At 45.3% G+C, this 18,031-nt stretch overlaps 1 protein-coding gene and 2 non-coding genes across 14 annotated transcripts in view; 2 read left to right on the top strand and 1 right to left on the bottom strand.

Annotated features, from left to right (window-relative positions):
* Positions 1 to 3,279: 3,279 nt before the first annotated feature.
* Positions 3,280 to 3,352, top strand: TRNAK-UUU. Its single transcript has one exon. It is a non-coding gene; the product is annotated as a tRNA-Lys (tRNA).
* A 421-nt stretch (positions 3,353 to 3,773) lies between these two features.
* TRNAK-UUU lies at positions 3,774 to 3,846 on the bottom strand. The gene has a single exon. It is a non-coding gene; the product is annotated as a tRNA-Lys (tRNA).
* An 80-nt stretch (positions 3,847 to 3,926) lies between these two features.
* MDM4 (MDM4 regulator of p53) overlaps positions 3,927 to 18,031 on the top strand; it is a 49,033-nt gene continuing 34,928 nt past the window's right edge. For 4 of the 12 annotated variants that reach the window (XM_021928093.2, XM_003893242.5, XM_021928090.2 and 1 more), the window contains exon 1: positions 13,868 to 14,002. The gene's annotated coding sequence lies outside the window, so the exon portion shown is untranslated. Of the gene's footprint in view, positions 4,051 to 13,867; positions 14,113 to 14,194; positions 14,245 to 18,031 lie in introns of those variants that run through there. The other 8 variants (XM_021928099.2, XM_031656650.1, XM_021928084.2 and 5 more) reach the window with 7 other exon arrangements.

Raw genomic sequence — 18,031 nt, 5'->3', positions numbered from 1 at the left:
TAATGATGTATGGTGTACTTGAAATTTGCTAAGAGTGTAATCTCAAGTGTTCTCAGCACATACACACACGCACACGCTTTAAAAATAGTGGGAGAAATTTAATTTAAGAACTAGGAGAATCACCAAATATATAGAATCTGTGAGTTTAGCCTGCCCTCTAGTGGGAAAATGAAGTTCAACAGTCTGCATAAAGAAGCTTCAAGAAGCACTCCAGGAAGATTTTATGCTAAAGGACAAGATGGCACTTGTGTTTCTGATGCAACATAAATGAAGCAAACAGATTCATTTCATGCTATCTCAGATGGACTTTGCAATGTTAACAAGCCAATCTTTCAATAGCTCGCCATTGCCTGTAGGATAAAATCGTTTGCCTTAGCCTAACGGAAGTGTAGTCTCCAATGTGACCTCACCCCTCTCTATCTCCCTCTGCTCCAACCAGACTAAGTTATTCCCCATTCTCTAAATACATCTTGTGGTCCCCACATTCCTTCCAGATTTCCTGTTTTCCTCCCTACTGTGCCTAGCTCACTGCTGTGGAAGCAGTGGGTAATCGGTAAGCAAATTTTTGATTGATTAATCCCATTCAGTTTATTTAATTTTAAAACAGCAGGTTTTGTTATCCCGGAGGAAAGGGAATGTGATGTAACAAAGCCTTGGGGAGGAAAAAACTTGAAGACCCCTTTATCTGTTCTTGCCCTTTGAAGGAGGCCTGGATAGACACCATTTCCTTTCCTTAAAATTTAAGTGGTATAATTTATTTCCACATTGCATTCATAGAAACAGTGCTGGCAGTTTTTCCTTATCTAACACAGTGGGTGCTGAAAAAAAATGTCTAAATAAATAAATGTCTGTGTTTTGCTCATTATAATTTCTTTATTACACCACTGACAGCTACTTGTTTAGACTTAATTATGATCATGCAGTTTCCCTGCTGAAAACTCAAGGGCCCAGGCACCCTCATTTTATAAACCCTGCTTTCCTGTCCATCTTCATCTGCCGCCACTCCACTTTATGTTGAAATTGTTTGTTTGTGTGTCTTCTTTCCTAGACTGTTAGCAGGACCCATGTCCTACTCGTCTCAGACTCTAGGGCTAGCGCAGAGCCTAACCTGTAATAGACGATCAGTAAATGTTTGTTGAATTAAATCACTCCATTCTGGCACATTTTGAGTCTGTTCCTTCTAATCTTATTCACAATGGAAAAAAGTAACAGAATGGTAAAACTTTAGATTTACAGGTTATCTCAGAGGCCATCTAATCAATTTCCCTTATTTTATAAATGTGGAAACCCAGGCCTGCTCAGGATCACACAGTTTGTTGGTCTTTGTTCTATAAGAATCAGACAATAGTAGGAAAGAAAAATTCCTCCAACTGAGACTGAGCTATTTTGTTGTTCATTGTGTTCAGAAGCCACTAGTACCCAGAAACTAAAATGAATTCCCTTATCACTATTTGAAATTTCATAATCTTGTGTTCCACAACCCATGTGTCAGGGTAGATGAAATTGATTTTAGGTGGCTGGGTGCGGTGGCTTATGCCTGTAATCTCAGCACTTTGGGAGGCCAAGGCAGGAAGATCACCTGAGGTAAGGAGTTCGAAACCAGCCTGGCTAACATGGTGAAACCCCGTTTATACTAAAAATACAAAAAATTAGCCAGGTGTGGTGGCTCGTGCCTATAATCCCAGCTACTCTGGAGGCTGAGGCAGGAGAATCGCTCGAACCCAAGAAGTGGAGGTTGCAGTGAGCCAAGGTCGCGCCATTGTATTCCAGCTTGGGCCCCAAGACCGAGACTCCGGCTCAAAGAAAAAAAAAAAAGAAGAAAGAAATTGATTTTAGGAGAAACTAGGCTGATCTGGAGATTTGTATTCTTAATACTCTATGTTGCTCCCACTGGTGCACACTGCTTTGGGAGGATTCGTCTTGTGAGTCTGTCTTGAAAACAGCAACTTGAGGCGGGTGCGATGGTTCACACCTGTAATCCCAGCACTTTGGTAGGCAGAGGTAGGCGGATCACCTGAGGTCAGGAGTTCGAGACCAGCCTGGCCAATATGGTGAAACCCCCATCTCTACTAAAAAAATTTCAAAAATATTAGCAGGGCGTGGTGGCACGCGCCTGTATAATCCCAGCTACTCGGGAGTCTGAGGCAGGAGAACTGCTTGAACTTGGGAGGCAGAGGTTGCAATAAGCTGAGATCCTGCCACTCCACTCCAGCCTGGGCGACAGAGTGAGACTCTGACTCGAAAAAAAAAAGAAAAGAAAAGAAAACTGCAACTTGCCTGAAACGGGAAGAAAGGCAAAAATTCAATCTAAATTTAAATTAAAGGTCTAAACTCCTTTTCCCACAATCTTAATTCAGACCTTTCCACAATCACGTCTATTTTCTTATAGTATTAGCTCCTCTGTGCATGCATCAAAAGTGTCTTTCCTTCTTTTGTGCTAAGGAATGCTCATCTAACAACTACATCATCTGATGAATGGAAATGTATTTTTCATTAATGGGAGAAATGCTGTAATCTAGTTTGGTAGAATAATTAAAATTAAGAGACCTCATCAGGGAAGTGATAAATAGAAGGCAGAAGTATAATAAAAGAGGTTGCTCCCTGGCACAGCTGCAAAGATTGAAAGAAAAAAAAAGAAGAAAGAAAGGAAGGACGGAAAGAGGGAAGGAAAGAGAGGTTGTAACCCCATGTCTAAATTTTGAATATTCATCTTGGTTGCCCATTTTTCTGTCATTTACTACCATTAATTTCCTTTTAGAGAGTTTAGTAAATACTGGTAACTTATCAAACATGAAACAGCTTGAAGAACACATGTTTTAAGTGAATGGAACAAAAAGAAAAGGATAGGAAAATATGTGTTTTGCTTTATCTCGCTAAAACAAAAAACAAAAAAACACCTTTAATTCTAATTAAAACCTAAATTTAGCTGCTTAAAAGGAAGCAGGCCGGCGCGGTGGCTCACTCCTATAATCCCAGCACTTTGGGAGGCCAAGGTGGGCGGATCACGAGGTCAAGAAATCGAGACCATCGTGGTCAACATGATGAAACTCTGTCTTTTCCAAAAATACAAAAATTAGCTGGGCGTGGGCGCGCGCGCCTGTAGTCTCAGCTACTCGGGAGGCTGAGGCAGGAGAATCACTTGAACCCGGGAGGCGGAGGTTGCGGTGAGCCAACATCGCGCTACTGCACTCCAGCCTGGCGACAGAATGACATCATCTCAAATTAAAAGAAAAAAAAACACCCTATATGAAGTAAACAGAAAGGATTCACTACCCGAGCGCCCGGATAGCTCAGTCGGTAGAGCATCAGACTTTTAATCTGAGGGTCCAGGGTTCAAGTCCCTGTTCGGGCGTTTGTAGTTTTAGTTACTTTGTATCATCTCACCAAGTCCGAAATGCGGACGTTGTAAATCCTTACATTTCAAAGCGAATTCAGTTCGTTTTTCATCGGTTTCAGAATATGCTGGATAAACATGTTTTCAGGGAGGAAAAAAATGACTGAAAAATCGTTTAATTTCTTGGCGAGTATCGAGGTCTGGCACGGTGCTTCCCCAGAAAAATACTTGTTTTTTGATGGCTCGTAATTGAGAAAGGAAGAAAAAAACTTAAAAGCAAGCACCTTGTGCTCTCACCACTAAATAAGATATGTGAGGTAATGCATACCCTCATCAGTTTGATTTACTCATTCAACAATATACACATATTTCAGAAGATGGTGTTGTACCCCATAATATATACAATTTGTGTTTGTCCATTAAGGAAAAGAAAACACGACGCCCGAACAGGGACTTGAACCCTGGACCCTCAGATTAAAAGTCTGATGCTCTACCGACTGAGCTATCCGGGCTCCCGTAGCATACTTTTTGTTCTGCTATTTCTTACATAAGAATGAGGACCCTTGAGCAATTGCATCATCTGCATTTTGTGAAGCTGCTTTTAACGCCAAGAAAGTTCGTGATGCGTGCGTAAAAGGAAAAACAGAAAGCCCAAATTCTGCGCCTTTCACCAGCATCACCAGCTAATTCAGAATTGCGAGATATTTATGCGCCTAGTAAGTACGATTAGGTAGGCTTTTTTGATTTGTAATTAAATACGTTCAGGATTAAAAGAATGGCGAGGTGTCGCTTTTGAAGTGCTGTAATAACCTTACATCTATTTTACCATTGATAATAGGATGGGCATCAGTGCTAAAACCTATCCAACAATAGAAAAAAATGAATCTGTCTAAGAGACTATGAATATGGTGTTCTGAAGCTATCGGGTTGCACTATGCGGTATAAAGTGAGAGAAAGGAAGGATGGTGAGGTTAACCAGTAGGTCCCATGAAAGCATCCAAGTTTGTTTGTTTGTTTGTTTGTTTGTTTTTGAGACGGAGTCTCCCTTTGCCGCCCAGGCTTGCGTGTAATGGCACGATCTCTCGGCTCAGTGCAACCTCCGCCTCCCGGGTGCAAGCAGTTCTCCTGCCTCAGCCTCCCGAGTAGCTGGGATTACGGGCGCCTGCCACCATGCCCAGCTAATTTTTGTATTTTTAGTAGAGACGGGGTTTCATCGTGTTGGCAAATCTGGTCTCGAATTCCTGACCTCCGGTGATTCGCCTGGCGCATCCAAGTAATTTTAAGGGGCGCAAACTCTGGAGGAGTTCATCAGCAGCGACCTTGGGGGCAGAAGTCCTACTAAGCTAGAGAGACAGGAAAACTGAGCATGGCATTGAAGAGAGATTGTTTTGATCTTGGCATTGGAGGTTCTTCCCTTCCGTAGCCATCAGTAATTTGAGCACTGCCCTTTGCTATGGAGCTGGTGTTGAGAATTACCACGGTAGAGTTTTGAGAGCGGGACACTAAAGGTCTTTGTTAGCTGATGTTACTTTACCTTAATTCCATCCTTAATCTCTTTCGGGGTGATTGCTCTGGTCCAGCAATTCCACTTTTAGGAATGTGTCCTGAAGAAATAATCAGGGGGTGACCGGGCGCGGTGGCTCACGCCTGTAATCCCAGCACTTTGGGAGGCTGAGGCGGGTGGATCACGAGGTCAGGAGATCGAGACCATCCTGGCTAATACGGTGACCCCCCCCCCGTCTCTATTAAAAATACAAAAAATTAGCCGGGCGTGGTGGCGGGCGCCTGTGGTCCCAGCTACTCGGGAGGCTGAGGCAGGGGAATGGCGTGAACCCAGGAGGCGGAGCTTGCAGTGAGCCGAGATGGCGCCACTGCACTCCAGCCTGGGTGAGAGCGAGACTACGTCTCAAAAAAAAAAAAAAAAAAAAGTGTTTTGCTTGTTTTGTATTTTCAAGAAAATGGTGCATATATGTGCACTGAAAAACAAAGGATAAGACAACAAACAAACAAAAACAAAGGATAAATGCTTATACAAAGCCTGGGTTCTGAAGTTAGGTGCCCTGTTTGAATCCTGACTACCATTGTGTAACCTTGAGCAAGCTACTTCTCTGTGTATCAGGACAATAGGAAGACTGTGAGATTTAAATAATACAGTAAATAGATATTGTTTGCAATAGTGTCTGACATGTAATAAGCATTCGTGGAGGCACATAAAGATTTAATGGCAAAGATGTAACAAGAACAGACCCTATGGATCCTGCTCTTTCAACCTTCTCTGATACCATTCACCTTTCAACAAAGGATTAACATATTTGATGGAAGTGGAACAAGATGTATAAAGCTGATTTTTAAGGCTGGGCATGGTATTCCAGCATTTTGGGAGGCCGAGATGGGAGGACTGCTTGAGGCCAGGAGTTCCAGAGCAGCCTAGACAAAGCAGGGAGACCTGCCCCCTCCCGCCGCCACCCTCCCCCACATAATCAATCAATAAACTGGGCGTGGTGGCGCCTGGCTGTGATTCCTGCTACTGGGGAGGCTGAGGTGGGAGGATTGCTTGAGCCCAGGAGTTCAAGATCAGCTTAGGCAACATGGTGAAACTCCCTCTCTACAAAAAAAAAAAAAAAAAATTTAAAAATTAGCCAGGCATGGTGGCGTGAGCCTATAGTTCCAGCTGCTTAGGAGGCTGAGGTGGAAGAATCACTTGGGCCCAGGAGGTGGAGACTGAAGTGAGCCAGGATGGAGCCACTGTGCTCCAGTCAGGGCACTGTATGTTGGATCTGCATGTTACAACATGCAGAAAAATAAATTCTGAATATATTAATGGCCTAAGTGTGAAAAGCAAATCTTTCTAGCTGGCCCTTTGGACCCTTAAAAAAAGAAAAGCAGGCCGTGCTTGGTGACTCACGCCTGTAATCCCAGCACTTTGGGAGGCCGAGGCAGGCGGATCACGAGGTCAGGAGATCGAGACCATCCTGGCTTACATGGTGAAACCCCATCTCTACTAAAAAAATACAAAAAAAATTAGCCGGGCGTGGTGGGGGACGCCTGTAGTCCCAGCTACTCGGGAAGCTGAGGCAAGAGAATGGTGTGAACCCAGGAGGCAGAGGTTGCAGTGAGCTGAGATTGCGCCACTGCACTCCAGCCTGGGCGACAGAAAGAGACTCCGTCTCAAAAAAAAAAAAAAAAAGAAAAAAAAGAAAAGCAAATCTTTGGAACTTTTAGAAGAAAATATATGAGAGTATTTTTATGACCCAGAGACGGGGAAGCATCTCTTCTAGAATAAATTTTTAAAAAGCACAAAACATAAAAAAATTAACAAATTTTATTTCATTAAAAATTGTTAATCAAAGACAATGTTTAAAAAGTGAAAAGCTACATATGTGAAGTCATTATTTATAACACATATAACCAAGAAGGATTAATATCCAGATTATATGGAAAACTCCCACAAATCAATAAGTAAAAGACAAGCCGGCCGTCATGGCTCATGCCTATTATCCCAGCACTTTGGGAGGCCGAGGTGGGTGGATCACTTGAGGTCAGGAGATCGAGACCATCCTGGCTAACACGGTGAAAACCCGTCTCTACTAAAAATACAAATAATTAGCTGGGCATGGTGGTGGGTTCCTGTAGTCCCAGCTAGTTGGGAGGCTGAGGCAGGAGAATTGCTTGAACCTGGGAGGCAGAGGTTGCAGTGAGCCAAGATTGCACCACTGCACTCCAGCCTGGGTGACAGAACAAGACTCTGTCTCCAAAAACAAACAAACAAACAAACAAACAAACAACAAAAAAGTAAAAGACAATCCAATAGAAAAATGGGCAAAAGGTCTGATTAGGCAATTCATACATAGGAACCTTAAGTCAGCCAGGCACAGTGACTCACGCCTGTAATCCCAGCACTTTGGGAGGCCGAGGTGGGCAGATCACGAGGTCTGGAGATCAAGACCATCCTGGCTAACATGGTGAAACCCTGTCTCTACTAAAAATACAAAAAATTAGCCCAGTGTCGTGGTGGGTGCTTGTGGTCCCAGCTGCTCGGGAGGCTGAGGCAGGAGGATGGCGTGAACCCAGGAGGCGGAGTTTGCAGTGAGCTGAGATCGCACCACTGCACTCCAGCCTGAGCGACAGAGCCAGACTCCGTCTCAAAAAAAAAAAAAAAGGAACCTTAAGTCGATAAATATGAAAAAGTGCTAAACCTTATTAATAATCATGGACCTATAAAACAAACCACTATGAGAAACCATTTTACATCTATCAGATTATTTTTTATAATTTGAAAATGCCAAGTACTGGTAAACATATGCATCAAGATAATTCTCTTTTTTTTTGAGACAGAATCTCACTTTGTTGCCAGGCTGGAGTGCAGTGGTGCGATTCTCCTGCCTCAGCCTCCCAAGTAGCTGGGACTACAGACACTCCCATCATGCCCAGCTAATTTTTGTATTTTTAGTAGAGACGGGGTTTCACCGTGTTGGCCAAGCTGGTCTCAAACTCCTGACCTCGTGATCCGCCCACCTTGGCCTCCCAAAGTGCTGGGATTACGGTCGTGAACCACCGCGCCCGGCCAAGGTAATTCCTATACACATCTGTTAGGAGTGTGTATTTTTCTACAATGACTTTGGAGAGCACTTTGGCATGGTCTAATAGGGTGGACAACATACATAGTCTGTAACTCAATAATTTCCTCTAGAGTATACATGGAGATAAGCACGAGAACGATAACAACATTGTTTGTAACGGCAAACAATTAACTGATGCCTAAGTATTTATTAAAAGAGATGAATAAAAATTGTGGTGCATCCATTACTATTATGGGCTGAATGTGTCCCTCTCAAACTTCATGTTGAACACCACCCCCAGCACTACAGAATGGGAATGTATTTGGAGAGAGCACCTTTAAAGAGGTGATTAAGGTAAAATGAGGTCACATGGGTGAGCCCAATATGTTAGGGTCCTCATAAGAAGAGGAGATTAGGATACAAACAACATACAGGCAATGGGCAACCACACGAGGACACAGTGAAAAGACAGGCTGCACTCCAGTCTGGCAACAGACGGAACCCCGTCTCAAAAAACAAACAAACAAAAAAGCAAAACAAAACAACCACACACACAAAATTAGCATGCTAATTTAGGGCATGCTGGTGGATGCCACCTGTAGGATTACAAGATTACACCTGTAATCCTAACACTTTGGGAGGCCAAGTGGGGAGGATTACTTAAGGCCAGGAGTTCAAGACCAGACTGGGCAACATAGTGAGACCCTGTGTCTATTTTTTTTTTTTAATTAGAAGATGAACAATTACTCACAAATCAGTGTCAACCATGTTGGGAAAAACTCTATTCTTCATCATAGCCTAGTCAATATATTTATCAAGCCAAGGAAAGAGGGCATCAGGAGAAACCTAACTTGCTAACAACTTGATCTTCAACTTCTAGCTTCCAGAACTATGAGAAAATAAATTTCTGTTTAAGCCACTCAGTGGTATTTTGTTATGGCAACTCTAGAAAACTAATACTATACAACAATTCATTATGCATTTATACAATTCAATATATTACTATACAACAACGTTACAACATTAAAAATGAAGTCAGGGCCAGGCGCGGTGGCTCAAGCCTGTAATCCCAGCACTTTGGGAGGCCGCGGCGGGTGGATCACGAGGTCAGGAGATCGAGACCATCCTGGCTAACATGGTGAAACCCCGTCTCTACTAAAAATACAAAAAACTAGCCGGGCGTGGTGGCGGGCGCCTGTAGTCCCAGCTACTCGGAGGCTGAGGCGGGAGAATGGCGTGAACCCGGAAGGCGGAGCTTGCAGTGAGCCGAGATCGCGCCACTGCACTCCAGCCTGGGCGACACAGCGAGACTCCGTCTCAAAAAAAAAAAAAAAAAAAAAAAAAATGAAGTCAGGCATGGTGGCTCACGCCTGTAATCCCAGCACTTTGGGAGGCCGAGGTGGGTGGATCACCTGAGGTCAGGGGTTCAAGACCAGCCTGGCCAAAATGGTGAAACTCCGTCTCAACTAAAAATACAAAAAAAATTAGCTGGGCGTGGTGGCAGGCGCCTGTAATCCCAGCTACCACGGAAGGCTGAGGCAGGAGAATCACTTGAACCTGGGAGGCAGAGGTTGCAGTGAGCCGAGATGGTGCCACTGCCCTCCAGCCTGGGTGACAAGAGTGAAACTCTGTCTTAAAAAACAAAACAAAACAAAAAAAACAAATTAACCAGGGCCAGGTGCAGTGGCTCACACCTGTCATGCCAGCACTTTGGGAGGCCGAGGCAGGCGGATCATGAGGTCAAGAGTTCGAGACCAGCCTGGCCAACATGGTGAAACCCTGTCTCTACTAAGAATACAAAATTTAGCCAGGCGTGGTGGCACGTGCCTGTAATCCCATCTACTCCGGAGGCTGAGGCGGGAGAATCGCTTGAACCCTGGAGGTGGAGACTGCAGTGAGCCAAGATCGCATCACTGCACTCCAGCCTGGGCGACAAAGCAAGACTCCATCTCCGAACAACAACAACAAAACTAAATTAACCATAACTACACGGTTTAACAGCACTGAACTTCACAATGCTGAGCAAAAATATAAGTTGCAGTAGACCACATATAGTTTGATGCCATTTAGAAAAATTTTAAAAGCATAAACACATTTTTAAGGAATATATACACATATAAACTCTAAAAGTCTATAGAAATGCATGGCAGGGGTAAATATCAAACTCAAGACAGTGGTTCCCAGAGGATGAAGAAAGGAGATACCATAGAGGTGACTACAGGTAACTTCTTTGTATGTGTATTGTTCTTAGGAAAAGGAATGGGAAAAGGGAGATCATATTCTTTTTTTTTTTTTTTTTTGAGATGGAGTCTCACTCTGTTGCCCAGGGTAGAGTGCAATGGCGGGATTTCGGCTCACTGCAACCTCCACCTCCTGGGTTCAAGTGATTCTCCTGCCCCAGCCTCCCGAGTAGCTGGGATTACAGGCATGCACCACCACACCCGGCTAATTGTTTTGCATTTTTAGTAGAGATGGGGTTTTGCCATGTTGGGCAGGCTGGTCTTGAACTCCCGACCCCAGGTGATCCGTCCGCCTCGACCTCCCAAAGTGCTGGAATTAAAGGCATGAGCCACTGCGCCCAGCTGGGAGATCATATTCTTTATACCCTTTGATATGTCTAAAGTCATTCATTGTATTTTTTTTCAGAAAGGCTATAGACAAATAATACTAACTTTTAATTTTTTTAAAACTAGAAGGGCCATAAGAAATGGCTGAATTCAGCCATTTTATTTTACAGATTAGGGAACTGAAGACCTGAAAAACTGTAACTTTTTCTGGTTTCTAAAAATAGCTAGACTAGAACCCAGATTTCCTGTCCTTTTAATCAAATCAACGGTTTGTGAGCATAGTTCTTAAAGAAGGAAGTGGTGATCACTGAGCCAGTTAAGTTTTTAAGCCAATTTCCAATTTCATTTCTTTTTTTCTTTTCTTTCTTTTTTTTTTTTGAGATGGAGTCTTCTCTCACCCACGCTAGAGTGTAGTGGCGCACGTGTAATCCCAGCGACTTGGGAGGCTGAGGCAGGAGAATTGCTTGAACCCGGGAGGCAGAGATTGCAGTGAGCCGAGATCGTGCCATTGCACTCCAGCCTGGCAACAGAAGGGAACTCCGTCTCAACAAAACAAAACAAAGCAAAACAAAACACACACACACATAATTAACTGGGCGTGCTGGCGAGTGCCACCTGTAGGATTATAAGATTACACCTGTAATCCTAACACTTTGGGAGGCCAAGGTTGGAGGAGGATCACTTGAGGCCAGGAGTTCAAGACCAGACTGGGCAACATAGTAAGACCCTGTGTCTTTTTTTTTTTTTTTTTAATTAGAAGGTGAACAATTACTCACAAATCAGTGTTATCTATGATGGGAAAAACTCTATTCTTCACCATGGCCTAGTCAACATATTTATCAAGGTTTTTTATTTTTTTATTGTTGATTGATTGAGACAGAGTCTGGCTCCGTCATCCAGGCTAGAGTGCAGTGGAGCAATCTCGGCTCACTGCAATCTCCTACTCCCAATTCAAGCGATTCTCCTCCCTCAGCCTCCCGAGTAGCTGAGATTATAAGTGCCTACCATTGCACCCGGCTAATCTTTTTTGTATTTTTAGTAGAGACAGTGTTTTATCATGTTGGCCAGGCTGGTCTCGAACCCCTGACCTCACATGATCCACCTGCCTCGGCCTCACAAATTGCTGGGATTATAGGCATGAGCCACTGCGCCGGGCCCTCAAGGTTTTAAATGAAGACAAATTAAAGACGTTGGTCAATATTTTGCCCAAATTGAAAGGGCTCATCTCTCTTAACCTAGGGGAGGTTAACTGCAGCTCACCAATCATTGCACTTACCACATTCTTTTTAGCTGGACTCCTCCACTAGACAGATTTCAGATCTTGTTTTGGAATCCTCTAGATTGGTGCTTGGCACACAGTAGGATGCTCAGCTAATTACTTTTTTTTTTTTTTTTGTACAGATGGGGTTCTCACTTTCTTGCCCAGGCTGGTCTTGAACTCCTGGGCTTAAACGATCCTCCCACCTTGGCCTCCCAAAGGGTTGGGATTACAGGTGTGAGCCACTGCGCCTGGCCTCAACAAATACTCGTTGATCTTACACAAACTGAATTGCATGAACAGATCATATTCCAAGACTCCAGGAGACATTGGGAAAGGATCCAAACTAACCAGATGCTATTTAAAAGTTACAAAAAAAATTCCTGTTGAAAGTTTTAGAAAATACTAATTGCACAAAAGGACAGGGGAAATAGTTGACAGTGGTTCACCTAAAAAAGCACCCCCCACCTTTTTTTTTCTTTTTTGTTTTGAGTGAGGTGGTTGCAGATTTCTATGAAAAAGAAGTTAATTCTTCAGCTCCTTAATGGAACTCTGGATCTCCCAGCTATGCAGGAGGTTATGCTAGAAGTAGAGCAAAGTGGAATGTACAAATTTAAGGAAGGTTATTGCCCTATGTTCTTTTGCATGGGTCTGTATCTAGCATTGGGAGCCACGGTTTGTTGTCGTTTATTGGGAGAGATAAGAATGGTATATACACGAATAACTAAAACAAAACAAAAGTACGTGGTAAATGCTAAAAGAGAGGTGCAAAGAACACTGAGATGGAACTTTCTTGGGTTACACAACCAGTTTTAATGTTTCCTAATATAGAAGAACTTTCCACAAACCTCTCAGGCAGGCTGTCTTCAAATGACATTACTTCCCCCAAATACCTAATTTCATTTATTTCAGAATGACCCTAAATGTTAGAGGATTTTCTGAGCTTAAAATACTGCCTTGTAATTTCTATTGGTTTTAGTTCTGCACTTTGGAGAAGAGAATAAGGCTCCGTTATTTCCAATATTATACTATTCAGTTATTTGAAGACAGCTTCCAATTTCCATGCTCAACCCTTTCCCTCTTTTTTTTTTTTTTTGAGATGGGAGTTTCGTTCTTGTCGCCCAGGCTGGAATGCAATGGCGCGATCTCGGCTCACTGCAACCTTCGCCTCCTGGGTTCAAGCGATTCTCCTGCCTCAGCCTCCTAAGTAGCTGGGATTACAGGCGACCGCCACCACGCCCGGCTAACTTTCTGTATTTTTAGTAGAGACGGCGGTTTCGCCATGTTGGGCAGGATAGTCTCGAACTGCTGACTTCAGGTGATCCGCCCGCCTCGGCCTCCCAAAGTGCTGGGATTACAGGGGTGAGCCACTGCGCCCGGCCTCCCTTGTTTACATGCAGGTTAAAAATTCCCTTGAGCCTTCAACTATTTCTCTTTCTTTTCTCTCTTTCTCTCTTTTTTTTTTTTTGAAGGAGTTTCACTCTTGTTCCCCAGGCTGGAATGGCACTATCTCGGCTCACTGCAACCTCCGCCTCCCAGGTTCAAACGATTCTCCTGTCTCAGCCTTCTGAGTAGCTGGGATTACAGGCATGCGCCACCACACCCCACTAGTTTTGTACTTTTAGTAGAAACAGGGTTTCACCATATTGGTCAGGCTGGTCTCGAACTCCTGACCTCAGATGATCCGCCTGCCTTAGGCCTCCCAAATTGCTGGGATTACAGGCGTGAGCCACAGCGGCCGGCGCCTTCCATTATTTGCCGCGGCTTCAAGCTTCCGGGCCACCCTAGTGGCGCCATCGCTCCATTTCCCCTCCCTGCCACCCTTGGGGAGCAAGGGTGAGTACTGGGGAATGGCAGAAGAAGCGTAGTTTTTCCAAAGAGCTGAAGGCAGCCTGGGATTATGACCTTAGCTCTTCCCCTTCTCTGTTTTCTGATCTCCTAATACACGCCTGAAAGTATCACAAGACCCTGCCAAGTCCCTCACATATTATCTTTTGAAATCCGACGACTTTCAATCTTCCGGGCCCCCACGACTCTCTCCCCGGTCTAGGATCTACTCTATGGTAGTGAGATCAGCCTTTCTAGCTCTGTAGTCCTCCCATTGCTCCATCTATGGTTTCCGGAGGCCTTACCGGAAGCCCTCCTGTGAGGCCGTGTGGGAGGCCGGAAGTTGCGGCTTCATTACTCGCCATTTCAAAATGCTGCCGAGGCCCTCGGATCTGTGACTGCTACCCCTCCCCCAACCCGGGCTCGGCGGGGGAGCGACTCATGGAGCTGCCGTAAGGTGTGGCTCTTGGCCTTCGTCGGCGGGGTGCTGGGAGCGGGAGCTGGAGAGTGAGGAGCAGGCGGCCGTACTGCCAATTGTACGGGTAGCGGGCGGGAGGAGCTTGAGAGGTGGGTCGGGCGGCGTGGGGAAGGCCGCGCCAGGCGGAAGAAGGGCTTGGGGGGAGGGGAAGAGTTGTGGGATGAGGGCTCGCGGAAGATAAAAGTGGAGATGGGGTGACGTGATGTAACTTTGGCCAACAGGTGACAAACCTAAAGTCGATGTGGTTGGGTTGAGTTTAAGTGGACACAACATTTGAGGACTATTGAGGCAATTTGGAGAAAAGAGGTGGGAGAGGGGGAGGCGGGAAGAATGACATTTACGCGTTTTAAGTTTTTTTTTTTTTTTTTTTTTTTTGAGACGGAGTCTCGCTCTGTCACCCAGGCTGGAGTGCAGTGGCCGGATCTCAACTCACTGCAAGCTCCGCCTCCCTGGGTTCACGCCATTCTCCTGCCTCAGCCTCCCGGGTAGCTGGGACTACAGGCGACCGCCACCTCGCCCGGCTAGTTTTTTGTATTTTTTAGTAGAGACGGGGGTTTCACCGTGTTAGCCAGGATGGTCTCGATCTCCTGACCTTGTGATCCGCCCGTCTCGGCCTCCCAAAGTGCTGGGATTACAGGCTTGAGCCACCGCGCCCGGCCGACGCGTTTTAAGTTAGTTTTTAAGGCTGCGGACAGTCTACCTTAGAGGCACTTGAGTGCTTGTTTGAAAATGCTCGTTTTGGCTGGGCGCGGTGGCTCACGCTTGTAAACCCAGTACTTTGGGAGGCCAAGGTGGGTGGATCTACCTGAGGTCTTGAGTTCGAGACCAACCTGGCCAACCTGGTGAAACCCCGTCTCTACTAAAAACACAAAAATATTAGATGTGTGTGGTAGCGCACGCCTGTAATCCCAGCTACTCGGGAGGCTGAGGCAGGAGAATCACTTGAACCCGTGGACGGGGGTTGCAGTGAGTCGAAATAGCGCCACTGCACTCCACCTTGGGCTACAGAGGGAAACTCCGTCTCAAAGGAAAAAAAAAAAGGAAAATGTTCGTTTCGGGGCCACACCGAAACCTCCAGACAGTATCGAGATGGGGCTCAGAGAAATATATTTTAATGAGCACACCTCCCAGTGATTTTTTGTATACCTTAAAGCTTGAAAACCAGTTTTTGTTTGTTTGTTTGTTTTATAAGTGGAGTTTAGCTCTTTTTGCCCAGGCTGGAGTGCAGTGGCGCGATCTTGGCTCACTGCAACTTCTGCCTCCCGGGTTCAAGTGATTCTTCTGCCTCAGCCTCCGGGGACGCTGGGATTACAGGCGCGCACTACTGCGCCCGGCTAATTCGGTTTTATTACAGACGGGGTTTCACCAGGTTGGTCAGGCTCCAGACCTCAGGTGATCCGCCCACCTCGGCCTCCGAAAATGCTGGGATTACAGGCAGGAGCCACCGTGCTCGGCCGAAAACCACGGTTTTAAAGCGACACCCGGAGAAAAATGCTCTGTGGTGTTGGCACGTGGAACTAGTATCTGTCAAAGATACTTGGAACCTTTTGGTGTTAAGTATTACTGTATCTCAGTTTAGATTCAGTCTCTCCTCATACTTTTTTTTTTTTAAAATAGGATTTCGGCCAGGCCCAGTGGCTCACACCTTTAATCCTAGCACTTTGGGAGGCCAAGGGGGCAGGATTGCTTGAGTCTAGGAGTTCGAGACCAGCCTAGGCAACAAACTGAGCCCCTTCTCTGCAAAAAAAAAATAAAAAAATCAGTGGGGAGTCATAGAGCGAGCTTCTAGTCCCAGCTACCCGAGAGACTGAGGTGGGAGGATCTCTTGAGCCCAGGAGGTGGAGGCTGCAGCAAGCGGGGATGGAGCCACTGCACTTTAGCTTAGGCGACAGCGTGAGAGCCTGTCTGGAAAAAAAAAGAGATGAAGTCTCACTGTGTGATCAGGCTGGAGTGCAGTGGCTATTCACAGGTTTGATCATCGCACACTATAGCCTGAAACTCCTGGACTCTAGGGATCCTCCTGCCTCAGCCTTCCGGAATAGTTGGGACTACAGACACTAGCCGCCAGCCGCAGTTGGTTTTTTAAGCTTCTGTAACAACCCCCCACTTTAATCTTCCCTGCCTTCCCAGGTCCTGTAGAACTCCTACATTCTGGATTTGACTGATTAACTGCTTGCTCTCCATTTTGCCTAGTAACTTGCAGTTAGTAGGTAGATCTCAATTTGAATTATTTATCTTTTGGTCAGCAATACTTAATAGGTGGTATGCTGGTTTCTTGTTGCTTCAAAATCAGATAGTATGTGGTGTGTGAATGACCCTCTTTTAGTGATAAGGTTGAGGATGGTGGAATGGTCAGCCTACTCCACATGTTTTCTTTCCACCCCAACTTTTCACTCAAATGGCTTTAGCATCCCCTGCCCCTGCCACTGGAGTGAAATGGTATGATCTTGGCTCACTGCAACCTCCGTCTCCTGGGTTCAAGCGATTCTTCTGCCTCAGCCACGCAAGTAGCTGGATTACAGGCGTGTGCCACCACGCCCAGCTAATTTTTGTATTTTCAGTAGAGATATGTTTTCACTATGTTGGCCAGGGTGGTCTTGAACTCTTGGCCTCAATCTGCCCGCCTTGGCCTCCTAAAGTGCTGGGATTACAGGTGTGAGCCACTGCTCCCAGCCTGGAATGTCTTGATGACTGTTGAAGAGGTGACATTTAACCTGAGACTTGAAGGTTTAAGAGGAATCAGTTTTGGCCGGGCGCGGTGGCTCAAGCCTATAATCCCAGCACTTTGGGAGTCCGAGGCGGGCAGATCACGAGGTCAGGAGATCGAGACCAACCTGGCTGACACGGTGAAACCCAGTCTCTACTAAAAATACAAAAAATTGTGAAGCGTGGTGGTGAAGCCTGTAGTCTTCTCAGGAGGAGCTGAGGCAGAAGAATGGCGAGGTCAGATGAGCACTACAGGCGAGATCCCACCACTGTCTCCAGCCTGGAGGCGACAGAGGGGCTCGATCTCAAAAAAAAAAAAAAGATGAATCAGTTTTGTACAGAACTCAGTGCTCCAAATGAAGGAGCAATTTGTGCAAAGGCTGTTTGAGAAATTAAAAGATCAGTGTGGCTGAGGCTCAGGCTATGACCAAACAGTACAAGGTAAGACTGGAAATGTGCTGAGGGGCTAGCCCACGTGTTTATCTTTACAGCAGTAGCAAGCAGTTGAGCAGGGCCTGACACTATAGTATTTTTTTTCTTTTTAAAATGCTTTTGGCAGGCTGGGCAAGGTGGTAGTTGCCTGGTCCGAGGAGCCTCGAGACCAGCCTGACCAACATGAGAGAACCCATCTCTACTAAAAATATAAAAAGTTAGCTGGTGATGGCACATGCCTGTAATCCCTACTGAGGACTATGAGGCAGGAGAATCTCGTTTAGACCCAAAGAGGCGAGGAGGTTCACGTTGGGGCCAGGATTGTGCGCCATTGCACTCCAACCTGGGCAACGAGCGAAACTCTGTCTCAAAAAAAAAAAAAAATATATATATATATATATATATATGTATATATAAAAAGGAAAAAAATATGGTGGTTGAAATAAAGAACATTGGCCTGGCATGGTGGCTCATGCCTGTAATCCCAGCACTTTGGGAGGCTGAGAAGGATTGCTGTAGCTCAGAATTTGAGACCAGTTTGGGGAACATTAAAAACTAGTCGGGTTAGGTGGTACTTGCCTGTAGTCCCAGCTAGTCCAGAGGCTAAAGTGGGAGACTTGCTTGAGCCGGGGAAGTTGAGGTTGCAGTAAGCCATGATCATGGCACTGCAGTCCAACCTGGGTGACAGAGTGAGACCCTGTCTCAAAACATCTGTATCCATTCTGTTATTTATTCCATCTCTAATGTTATGGAATCACAGATAGAATAAATAACAGAATGGATACAACTGAGGAATGAGTTAGAATTCTAGAAGGAGAAAATCTCCTAGAACAAAGAAAGAGAAAATATAAACGAAAAACTAAGAGATAA

Source organism: Papio anubis, chromosome 1, assembly GCF_008728515.1.
Source record: "Papio anubis isolate 15944 chromosome 1, Panubis1.0, whole genome shotgun sequence".
Lineage (NCBI taxonomy): Eukaryota > Metazoa > Chordata > Mammalia > Primates > Cercopithecidae > Papio > Papio anubis.
The sequence above is the reverse complement of the archived record's forward strand: the minus strand, read 5'-3'. Positions and strand labels throughout refer to the sequence as shown.